The sequence below is a fragment of the Mytilus trossulus genome, chromosome 1 (assembly GCF_036588685.1).
Source record: "Mytilus trossulus isolate FHL-02 chromosome 1, PNRI_Mtr1.1.1.hap1, whole genome shotgun sequence".
Lineage (NCBI taxonomy): Eukaryota > Metazoa > Mollusca > Bivalvia > Mytilida > Mytilidae > Mytilus > Mytilus trossulus.
In genome coordinates this window covers 48,559,691-48,573,091 of record NC_086373.1, presented here as the reverse complement: position 1 = coordinate 48,573,091, position 13,401 = coordinate 48,559,691, and the positions used below count along the sequence as shown (strand labels likewise).

The 13,401-nt window shown below is 31.5% G+C and overlaps 1 protein-coding gene across 1 annotated transcript in view; it reads right to left on the bottom strand.

The window, feature by feature from the left end:
• Nucleotides 1-11,549, bottom strand: part of LOC134726260 (hepatocyte growth factor receptor-like) — a 40,852-nt gene extending 29,303 nt beyond the window's left edge. Inside the window, exon 1 of the mRNA XM_063590664.1 lies at nucleotides 11,287-11,549. The gene's annotated coding sequence lies outside the window, so the exon portion shown is untranslated. The remainder of the gene's footprint in view (nucleotides 1-11,286) is intronic.
• Nucleotides 11,550-13,401: the final 1,852 nt, after the last annotated feature.

The window sequence follows — 13,401 nt, the reverse complement described above, 5'->3', positions numbered from 1 at the left end:
AATGCTGCTTCACATGTAGCAACCATCGAGTTTCAAGCATAAGCACACATTCGATGATATGTATGATTGGATAGGTTCAAATAAAAGAAAAGAAGACGAGTTGAGTGTTTACAACATTGTGAGTATATCTGTCGTCACTAGATGTCAAATAAGGGTAATTCAATTCGTGATTCGTGAGTCCGTAAATTTTCGAAAGAGTAATTTCAACTTTAACACTTGGAACTCTTTGATTCAATGACTCGCATGCATCGACCGTTTTTCAAAGAAATAAAAATTGCATCTACTTGGAGACAAAAGTCATATACTCCAAATGCAGGCACTGCCGGATTGTTGCTTCGTAGAAATGTGCACTTCTTAATTGGGAAGCTGAAAACATTATCTTTTTTATACATATGAAATGCTTGTTTGAACAATATTTGGAATATTACTATATTGGAAAAAACACACAAATGCAATGAAAAATCACACAAGTTTTCGATGTTACAGAGTGACTGTACCTTTCAAACATAGGTTAATGTATATAGTAACGTTATTTTGTTCTTTTGTATTGTCAATGGGATATTGGATAACATGTCTTAATTCAAACGTTTACAGATTCATAACTCTGGAAAGATGAACTCGAAAATGAAAAACTTCAATCACAACAATTATGTAAACGCTTAAGGAATCAATTTAGGGATGTAATGATAAGACTGCGATATGCGGCAAAATGACCAAAGACTCTGGAACGACAAAACCAACAAAAGTTGTGACTCCAAATGATGTGTTGCATAAGAATGTATTTAAGCAAATGAGTAATCATACAAAGTGTAGAAAATTGGATGACAACGTTATATACTAGTCAACAAAAGAAACGATACACGACTTTGAAATAAAATTTATCAAAAGGTATTTAATGTAAAACAAAATGAGATACACTATTTTAACAAGCTTTCATTTGCAATATATGCACATATAATAATGAAAATCAAAACTTGTCGAAAAGTATCTAAATTTCGTGTAAATGATCAAAGGGTGCAAATTAGTTTTGCGGAAAGTTGAAAAAAAATCGACACATAATTTCTAAGCACTTAATTAAATTTCAGATTTGTTAAAAAAAATATTCAATATGATAATCAAGTTATGTTCATGATGTAACTAATGGGTTCAAATATTGATTTTTCAAATTTGAGGGAAAAAAAGGTGTTTTTTGAAATCTCAAAAAATTCAAAAAAACTATTTTTTTATTTTTGTCTCAAATCAATGCTTTAGATATGAAAACAACACACAGTAAATTTGGAACCTTTCGGATTAGTTTTAAGATTGCTACCGCTTTTGGGATTCCACTTTATACATACTGTCTATGGTGAATCAGTTGATTATGTTTACATTTTAACGATTTCTCGTAGGACCAAACTTTGCTTAAGAAATAAACGAAGAAACTGTATGATTTTTAAAAACAAATTGATGGCAAACATTGTCTTTATCTTTAAATGAGAGGTTGACATCATTACTTGGAACTTTTGTTTTTAAAATTGTCGTTATTGTAAATTTTGTAAAAAAAAAAAAATGCGAAAAAACGTCATAAAAAGCACCAAAAAATTTTTGTTAACGGATTTATATTACATTTATAAATGTATATTTGAAAAAAAAGTCTTGTATCGTTTCTTTTGTTGACTAGTATATTATAAAACGTTCAATCTTCGATGACCGTATACAAATGAAAGAATTTCAGATTTCTGCCTTCTTCTAAACTGATTTATCATGCAAACTATTTTCGAAAACAAGATGAATGATTGTTTTACAAACAATTGTGTTTTATTTTAATGATGTGTCATTTATTTCACGCGGATCACATAACTGTGTTCCGCATTACATCTTGATTTGCATGATTTTTTTTTTATCTTCTCTGATTTAAGACCACCGATACCAACAGTGCTGTTGTTAAGAAAAAAGAACAGTAAATGAGCTATGTCACATATTTTGCAAAGATTTAGCATACAACCTTGGCTCATTTCAAAATTGGTTAGCATTTGTATAGAAAGCACATAAAACCGGGGAAATGACGTCTTTTAAAAGTTTGTCTTAAAATCATCAATTCTCCATTTCTACCACATAGATTCCGGTAATATTTCAAATAATAAATGAGTTATATGCAATATTATTTTCGATTTTTAGTTGTAGTTCATGGAGCAAGAGTTATATGCAAAATTTTGCTGAAATTTTTGACATAGCCCATTTACTGTAACTTGCCCTTAACTTATTGTTACCCCAACACAAGCAGTCCATGATTCTTGCCTATTTTACCAGGAAAATGAAAATGTTCAATACCATAAATAATTTGTATTAAAATTTTTATTATACTTAAAGGATTGTTATCATACTTTAAACAGAGAATATACAGGAACGCGGGAAGCATGTAACATAATGCCTCCAATTGCACACAAGAAATTTCTCAAAATCTCTTTTTGTAGGTTCTTAAAGTATATTTTATAACAATAGCGTATACTGGAACATTACTTCCAATTAAAAATTGCATGAAATAACATGAAACTAATAAAAATTTACGTTTGAAAATAATAATGTAAAGGGTCTTAAAATTAAAAATTATTTGTTTTCTTATACTTAGTTTGTAGGTTTGTAAAGTTTAGCCATAGGCCAAAATATTGAGGTATCAAAAAGTTGAAAAAAGTTCTGACCGGTTTAATTAAAGATAAGAGGCTTGAGTTCAAATTTTAAAGTTGAATTATTAGCTTATTGAAGTATTAAAGTCAAACTTGAAAGGTCTATTTGTGTATTGCGCTTAGGATAATAAATTAAAACGTTTATAGTTACATGTACATTTGACTGTATCTGTCCCGTTGCAGAAAACCAGCACATCTCAAATGAATCAATATGACAATTCACTTGGAAACCCAACATATAACATCACAACACTTACTCAAAAAGAAATCCTGGATAATCATATGTCTGTTTTCTTTTCTTTTGAAATTTCAACCATCACTCTATTGGATGTCTTTACTTCACAAGTGTCCTATCAAACAACAATCTATTTGTGGGTCTTCCAATGCACGAACTCTATGAAACCTCTTTCTTAATTATAGTCCATCAGCTGGTAGGTCAAAATTTCAATTCTGTGTTACACCCCAGGGTATACCGCAATTTTTTTGTATAAATTTAAAGAGTAATGTCTGAAGAATATCTTAAGAGGTGTCAGACTTTTGAAAAAGTGTCCAAAAGGGTTTAAAAGGGGGACTTATTTAAGGGTATATCAAAAGTTTTGTTTTGCACATATTTACAGAAAAATGTTAAAATAACCAAGTTTTCAGTACTATTCCTTTTATTAAATGGAACACATCATATCTTATTAAAACGCAGGCTAATTTTTGATTAATTTTTAAATCGTAGAGGACCAAGAAAAAAGGGGGAGGGCAATTTCCAAAAGTCTTGATTTTGAATGAAAAGAAGCATACATACTAATTTTCTTGATAAAATGGTGCATTTTTTTAACATTGAAACATAGAGCAATTGAAGGCTGTTGAAAAAAATATTTAAAAGTAAGACACAAAAACATAGAATCAACGACAAACACAAACATAAGCAACCAGAAATGCACAATTCTGTCACAAATTTATAAATCACATTCATGAAAAAACTCACATATTAAAACACACAAAGCTGTCAGGGTTTCTAGATCTCTACTTTTTTTTTCAAATTTCAACAACCAAATCACCACATTTTAAGGTCACGCAGAAGGTCAATCCATAGAATAATCATCAGTTAGGTCACATGCATCTACCGAATTATCATTATCATCATTTCCATAATCTTCGTTGTCATCGTTAGCAATATCAACGATTTGATAATCCTTATATCTACAAGCTTTCGAGCATTAACATACAACTATCTGTTTAGAATAAACCTTGTTGAAAACATGAACATCTTTTGTTGGCACATCCAGCTTTACATGAACAGCACATCATAATTATCAAAGCATCTAACGCTTGTGGTTGGTCTAGCCAATTGATACTGCTCAAAGCATTTTATACAATCCAACCATAGCTGTTTAGCAACAGACCAGTGTTGTGTTAAAGAGCAGATTTCCAAATCTTCGTCTGAAAGTTGGCCTGTTTAACTTGCTTTAACATTGCATCTTTTGCATTTCAAAACGTTCTGATCTTAATTCACCTATATTTTTAATTTCGTAGCCATATATAGAACACGAAAACCTCTTTAGTGTTTCGACATCTCTCCGCCAACCTCGTCAAAGGTTTGACTAAGATGGAATTGACCTCCTGGGGTGTAACACAAACTCCACATAACGTGTCGAAAAGCCCAATGCTTTGCTTCTTTTTCTTTACCAGACAAAACACTTACTGAATCACAACCTGTATTGGCGTGAAATCCTGGCAGTTTTTTCAAACAATCTCACCCAAATTACGCACCAGTGATTTCACAAATAATAACTTGCATTTGGCAGATGTATCTGTCAGACTAACAATTTTAGAATTGATATGCAACTGTGAAAATAGTAAGCCAACAATTCCACATCAGTGACAGAAGGTCTTTTAACAATGGAGTCGTAACCTTTGTCAGCTGCATGTTTTTGCATGAAGAAACATTTTTTTTATCGGCTTCTTCCTGTTTGATTATAAGCTAAAACCATGCTACGCTATTTCATTTTCAACATATATTTTGTGGCACATACTTCCATGTGATACAAATAAATCAATACATTCTAGTGTGAATCTATAGGATTGTTTACTCTTTTCCAAACCAAAGAATTCAACAAGAGCAACTTTGTTTCCCCCAACTAACAAACATTTCTTCCATTCCCAAGAACACGATTGTGATGTTCTAGAACTTATCGTACTGATTTGCCCTCCCAAGGAACTGCCGTTCTAATTTCTTTATGAATATTGTGGGATACTTATCAGTGACAAAATCAATGCTGGACCTCTTTTCGAAACTAAAAGGATGGTTTTTAAAATAATAATTGCCAAATCGAAAAAAGTGCTTGGTGTCCTAGTAATGGATTGAATAACTGCCTAGTCATCAAATATCCACATGCTTTCCTAAGGAATGACCCTTTTCTAAAAGACCACCCAGAACAGATTTAAATTTTTCATTAAATGTGTACCATCAAAGTTTGCAAGAGACATTGGAAGAGGACCTATTTCAAACTGGAGAACGTATCGCATAACCAACTATCTTGTCTGGGCTATGACAAGCAGGCGACATTTTTTTGTGCATCTGCTCTGAATGTTTTGTTGTTCTTATCAGCCATTAACTGCTTGCCTTTTATTTCCTTTTTTAAAAATGCAAGCAATGATTTTCTTTTGAGTGTTTTAAAGATATCGGTTGACTTTTGAATAGGCCGTTCCGTAATGAAAATTTCTGAAGCAAATTTTCCCTTTTCATACGCGTTTAGAAGGTCGCACATTAAATCCGAAGAAGCAAAAGAACCCGAGAACAAGCCATATTACTACTCAGATGTTTTAAATGGATTTGGCCAGCTTTGCAGTTTCAAACAATTTCAAAACATCAGTTTCATCTCGCTTCATTCGAGTTTTTCTTAGTTCTTTTTGAGCGAATGTTTCAGGGTTAACCATTCCTACTAAATCTAGATATTTTAAGGATGTTGAAGCTCTTTTGTGTGCATTTGGCAACCAACGTTTATCAAAATCTTTATTTAAACTGAAACCAAAAAAGCCATTTTTTTTGTATCTCTAAGAAACCTAAGAAAGTAAAAAGTATTGCCAAATCCCACAACTGACTATTTGACGTTCGTTCAAAGCGATGTTTGTCGATTGAATGACTTAACAATCTTAAGTCAATCACTACATAGCTAAAACACAAAATTTTATCAAGAACACCTTTATTGAGTTCGATAGAGTGCACCTTTTCTGAACGCAAAAAAATCACCTTAATTTGTTATTTTTTCATAAATATTTCGTTGCACATTTACTTTTTAAAACAATTTGTCTCACAAAAACAACATAAATCGACAATTAAATGGTTGTTTTCAGTTGCAAATTGATAATGTTTATGTGTGAATACATTGTACATGTTGTATACTGAATCAAAGACGGTAATTTGGTGGTTTCCGATATTTCACGAGTATTTGCACGTACATATATTTCATTAAATAATTCATATTTTAGACGATATATAAATACTGCAAATGATTTAAACATTGCATAATGATTAATTCTCAAGTTTAATTAACTAAAACGGGTAATTGTATAACGAATTTCTTTATGAAAGGAGAAAATATGCCTTAATTTGAACCCAAAAAATCCGATTGTTTTTAATGTAAAAAAACATTTTTTGTACAACAAAAAATCTTCCGAGTTACATTTAATATGATAGTTTTGTATATGTTTAAGTTGTTTAAACCTATACTTTATTTTTTTTTAATCGCTTTATAGTGAAAATTCTAATTAAAAATTGCTCAGTCGTGATTGCTAAATGAGGGGACCATTGAAAGGGACGTTTTTAAACCTCTTTTGGACACTTTTTAACACCTTGTATTTTATTAATAAGATAATGAAGTTGAATTCTATCAAAAAAAATCGCGGTACCCTGGGGTGTAACACAAACTCCTTAACTAGCGCGCTTTTCAGAACTAGCTGATGGTCTATTATCAACATCAATTTATTAGCAATCAATACCGGGCTATACTGTTATTGGGAAACTAACTACTAGTATTCTAGAGTTGGCGCAAAACAGATGTGGAAACATCAAAAAATCTCAAGATCTTTAAAAAGTAAAATCACAAAAATACTAAACTTAGAGGTAAATCAATTCGGAAAGTCCATAATCACATGGCAAAATCAAATAACAAAACGCATCAAAAACGAATGGACATGACCTGTCATATTCCTGACTTGGTACAGGCATTTTCAAATGTAGAAAATGGTGGATTAAACCTGGTTCTATATCGCTAACCCTCTCACTTTAATGACAGTCTCATCAAATTCCGTTATATTTACATGATGCGTTGAATATACAGACACAATAAATAAAATAGTCAAAATACGGGCACATCAGTCATCATCGTATAACAAGGAACAATTCAACAGAACACAAATACATCTACTATCTACGAACACATTGATTGATTTGAGTGACTGACGTCATACAATTTATTGATACGTCACATAAATTTGTCGTTCAATGTGCATACAAACAACTTTAAAATTTACATAGGCAATGTTAGCATACAGGGTTAAAAAATAAAAAGGATGTAAGAATAAAATTCAGAAATAGACCGAGATTTAAACTAGTCCAAAAGTGTTATATAGAATTTATAAGAATCCAAAAAAAAGTTAATTCCACTACGCGATTGAATGATTTTGACGTTTATGGTTCAACGTATTTAGTAATTCATAATAGAAATATATCATAATGACACAGTGTATGTAAAGTGCGGATCCTAATCTATCATTTTTAATGTATATGCCATAAATGTCTAATGTAGAATGATAAATAAACAGACGAACTTTTTTAATTTTTGAAGAAAATGAAGAAAATTAGTTAAAATGTATATGTTCAGAAACACATAATACTAATAAAACAAAGTTAGAGATGCGAGCGGGGTTTTATCGCGCCTAAATCCATCCAGCTGTGAAATATATACCAAAATAGGTGAATATTTAGGACATTTCACGAACAGATCGTGCAGGTGCTTTATAACTAACAGGTGAGATGTTGTTGCAGTAAAAAATATTCATTTTAATAGAGGTCGGTCATTTAAAGACGTATCAACCGTATCATATACGTTGACGTATCCGCATCTGCAGATATACCAAAAATCAGTATACGATACGGTTGATACGTTTGTAAATGACCGACCTCTAATACAATTATTAAAGTTGTATAACGTAGAATATGTTTTGTCATTCAGTTTCTTCATATTTAACTAAATTCCACTATGATGATTTCGTAATGCTAGTCATGTTTACTGTCGAAAAATGATACTATTCTTTCATTTTCACTGTGGAGCGAATCATTAGTATTGTATATGCGGTGTATTTTCACTGTATATTTTTTTATTATCTATTACAGCTCATTTCTTTAAGCATGTAGAGCAAGACTTTGGTTGATTTGCTTGCTTTATTTCTATTGGATAATCATTATGATAACACCCAATTTAATTCAAATATTAAAAATACAGGTTAAACTATCCCTATTCATATTGTTTAAAAATGTCAATCTTATTTTCAAAGTTTGTATAAACAATTATACAAACAAAGCAAGCAAGCAAACCAAAGTTTTGCTTTACATGCATTAGGAAATTAGCTGTACAGCCTTAATTTAGCCGACTTGCTCAAACAATAGATAAAGTAAGAGAAAGATTTGATAAAATTTAACTTACGGAGGAAAGTTTGGTTTTAAAAATTCAATAGAATTAACATTTATTTCAAATGTATTCCATTTAGTTTCTTATAAAGCGTGTAGGGATCTTTATCCTTATTTTTTATCCATTTTCATGACACTTCACCACTAATTACGTTCATCTTGATATAGATTGCACCTTTGTTTTCCCGTTTAAAAGGTTTTACACTGGAGCCCTTTATAACTTGCTGTTCTGTGTGAGCCAAGACTCCATGTTGAAGACCGTATTTTGACGTATAATGGTCTACTTTTATAAATTGTGACTCGGATGAAGAGTTATCTCATTGTCACATACGACATCTATATATGGCTCAAAAACGAAACGAAACGGGATAAAAGGGATAAAAAAATCTACGCTACTTTTTTAATATATAATTTATAATGGGCTTAATATGAGTCAAAATAGAGTAAAATAGTGGGTCGCATTTGGGTATAAGCGTCACGCCGGATTGCCGATTTTTTGCAAGCGTGACAGGTGAAAGTCAAATGATTGTGTAGTGAAAAACGGGAAATGAAGTCTAGCGGGTCACGGATAATTACAAAAGATTAGAACTGCATAGTATACGCGGGATACGGGAATCTGACAAAACAATAAGCGGAATACGAGAATCTGCCAAAACTGTAAGCGGGATCCGGGATCAGAACCCCCCAATGAGACCCCAGAATAAGATATTTTTGTATATTCATCCTATTGTTACAGTCATGCCTTCAATAACAAATGTATCCGATGCATGCATTTTTTTTAATATTTTTGGTCCCTTTTTCAATTTTGTGGGGTCCAAATTTATTGACAAAAGTCCTTTAATATAGATAATAGGAATTCGTTGACATGCTGAATATAACCGTGTATCTAGTTTGGGGATTTTTTGCCTAGTTGCTGAAATAGCCCACATAGAGTTCCAAAGGGTCTAAAATCAACAAAAATGAATTGTAGCATGCATTTCGTGTACAATAACCCAAATGTGCATGGTTTTACCTCTGCGGTAGTATCCATTCGCGGATCTAGAATTTTTCATAAGTAGGGGCCCAATGACTGCCTAAGAGGGCCCGCTGCTGTCACGCTCCAGTGATTCCCTTTATAAGTTAAAATCAAGGAGAAACGTAATCTGAAGAATACAATATGACATTTTGAGAAGTTTGAAAAGCTATATATTTGATGAGGAATGAATGAGGAGTTTGTATTTCAATTTGAAAATACATGTATCATAAATCCTAAAGTCATCAACTAAGTTTTTTTTCATTTGTTGCAAGTGCATTTATCACATAATTCCACAATAAAAATTCCTCGCATCTTTGAAAATTCTACATTAATAATGACTGCACTAACAGTGATAATTCATCGCATCTATAGTTAAAATGGATCGCTTTCAATAATCGATATGCTATATTATGATGCTTTTATAACACTTATTTGAACTGTAATGCTATGTTTGTATATTATAAAGACATATCACAATGAAAATATGTTAAAACTTAACTTAAAATCCTTTAACTTGATATTTTCAAAACGTAAACAAATACAGTTTTCCCATAATCCTTTATTCTACAATAGACATACCCGCATATAACAGTAAAAATGAACTAGCTGGATTCGCACTTTATATACACTGATGACATATAATAGAACAATATCATACTGACGGGATCTTTTAAAGTACAGAGTCACGTTATAAGAACAAAAGAAATACAAAAAGTCGCATATACAAAACAAACCACCAAAAAATGAAAGCCAATACAAACACATTGACGAGATGTATTAGTACCGAGCCACGTCAAATGGATATCACATAAAACCATTCAACAGTAAAAGTAATGTTAATAATAGAAAGACAAATGAAACAACAATAAAACACGTTGTTATGATGATAAACAACATCAGTACGCAGAATATGTACATCAAGAACATCGTGTATTATTTGAGAAGTTGATACGGAATATTAATCAAGAAGGTCTTGGTACCTTCCGAGGAACTTTTTTAGAAAAAGGACGAGACGTTCTTTGACATACCCCTGGTTCATCAACTTTCTACTCAGACACTGATGACGTTTTAAAATGTCTGAGTAGGAGCTGCAAGCTCTTGAATATCGAATAAGTTGGGAAATATATATCCCATGTGCAGGTGAAGTTGGTATATTGCTATTAAGGTGGATACTAAATTAGAATACATACAATCTTAGACTTTAACACCTTGCAATACCATTAAAGCATTTGACTTTAATTCACTTCACATAAAAATTTGCTTATTCCAAATAAACTAAAAAAAAACAACTTGAAAGAGTTGGTACTGCTTTATTTTAAAACAAAGAATTGCCAACGTAGTTTCATGTATTAGGAACGGATAAATCCAACTTTGTAAAATTTAAATATAATTCAATCCTCTAACTTTATTTTCAGCTATAAAGAGGATGTTCTCTTACTAAATAATTAAATATTTTGAATAGATAAGACAGTTAAGTCGGCCTCGTATCCTGACTAACATCTAGATATTGACTGCTGGTCTTTTTTGTAGAACTGGTATTTTTAACTTATAAATTTAAATGTCAACCTGGTATTTTTTGTCACTCTTTTATCAAAATTTTAAAGATCATAATCTCGATAATGGCGTTAAAAAAACTAAGGGTTACGAAAAATATACCTGAATCTACTGCGTGTATTTGATTTTGTTTTTTGGATTTTCGTATATCTTTGTTATCTTAGAATACTTGGATAATTTTGAATGCATTTTTAGATTTGTGTTTCCTACTGTTGAACAACTTTCGTGTCAATAGTATCTTGACATTTACTTATAAATATGGTAAACCGGATTAAGAAAAAATAAAAAAAAACATACAAAAATATCTACTTGAAAATGAAGTGCAAAAAGAATGAACAACTAGATTATTGATTGAATTCGAAAAAAGTACTTACTTTATGGCAACTAGAATAACATCTATTCACTCGTAGTACTTCAGCTCCTGGAAGCTCATCATCTTCTACCCAATCGTGGTTAGATTTAATATTTTAGAACATGATTTTTTTAACTCTTTTTAAATCCTTAAATAACTAGACCCAATTCATGAGCCTTCCTGATGCATACAGGAAAAATGAAAGATTTCAACTTTATATGTTACTAATATAGAACAGTTGTGTTTATGAAATTAGACAAGTTCAGGCCCTTTTGTCATCCACATCATTACACTACCAATAATTAACAAATTATAAGTCGAATCCGATACCGAAACCAATATTATATCTCTCATGCAGTTTCAGATTATAGTTAGTAAACCAGGACGGATTCAAAAAGAAAGATTTGGAAAGCAGATAATACTATGCCCTTAATTATATTCAGTATGATTTTATCAGATGACATTACAGATGCTAAAGATCCAGGCTAAAATTGGGTACTTTAATTCAGTCACGGACCCAAGATAATGCCGATATGTTTTTTATTGTTTCTGAGTTGTACGCCAGTACAAAGAAATCTTTATAAGAAGTCTTGTCTTTGTGAATGGTAAAACTGTCCCCTTTATCCAGCATACCCTTAACGTAGTGTATCGTGTTTTCGGTTTTTTTTCTATGTTTGTCAGTGCTTTGTCCATTTCTCTTGACATATCCCCTTTTTTTCTGCCAGCAGGCCCCAAAGACGAGTTATTCTAAGTTATTTAACTTATGTATCACTAGCCTGTAAACATTGAAGGTGTCAATTCCAACCATAAGTATGTATGACTCATGTTTCACTAATATTGACAAATTTAAGGGTTGATCATCACTCCTCTCATATGTCCTCTCTATTTTTTAATTTCATTCTTTTCAATTTCTCCCTGTCTTTCTCTCCCAAATTATTATCATTCTTCTCAAATTCCTGTTTTTAAACGAATAATGCATTATCCGCCAGTTTGGAGATACGAAAGAAACAAGATTAAAAAAAAACATAAACAGGACACGGCTGGTAATCTACACACGCAGAACATTTGGTTCTGCAATGAAAACCGTGAGAGGATCTTCCGGTTGCGCTTGAGTGGACTAATTATCTCCGCTTCAAAAGGTATGTACATTTCTATATCTTAATTTTCTTATTCAACTGATCAAAATATTGAAAATCAGAGAATGCTATGCTGTGGTGAATACTTTAACGAAGAGATACATGTATCATTTATGGTTGTACGTGGAGATGAACTCCTACAATATTAGTTGCCCCACGAGAAATTGCATAAAAAAGTGACATTTAAAGTTTGAAATGGTTATATAAACAGACCTACAAGTTCAAATCTATTTTTTTTCGGTCAATGGGTTTGAATGCTGTTTTGGGCGGCGTGTATGTTATCCGGTGTTGATAGACGTCATAATAAATCTATAAACTATAATTTTTCATTATTTTATGCGTGAGGGGATCGGTTCTGATTGAGGACATCGTGAATGCGTGAGGGGACGTGAAATCATATCTTTATATCCAAGCTATGAGTTGTTAAAAATTGCCTCAAGTTTGGTTGGATTGTTCATGAAAAAACACATTTGTGTGCAACAAAAATAATGAGATAGATAAAATTAATTGTGGGAAGATAGGTTTCATAATATATGTGTTAGGAAGTGTAAAGAAAAAAAAATGTGTAAACGATTTTTTTTTCTTGCTACAAGTAAAAATTAAAATTTTCCCCATCAGCCCAATATATTTTTTTTAACGAAAATATTTATTTCCCCTTGAATTAATTATTGGTAAAAAAATAATTTAAGACAACCCAAATTTTTATCTTTGTATAAATAAATTTTGATTGAAACAATTATTTGCAAATTGGTCTTCAAATTTGTAGATTTTCGCAAATTTTGAGACAGATTTGCAGCTCATTGCCTAGACTGTTAATTCATATAAGAAACATATGTAAAATATTGGGCGTTTGACGTTTGTGCCAATTTTTAAAATTTTCGTTTTTCTATTACGTCGATCTTTTCTTTATAAACATAAACAGTCTTACCAATGAATTGTAAATCTGTCTCAAAATTTGCAGATTTGGGCAAATAACTAAACCGATTAGTTGCCCAAATCTG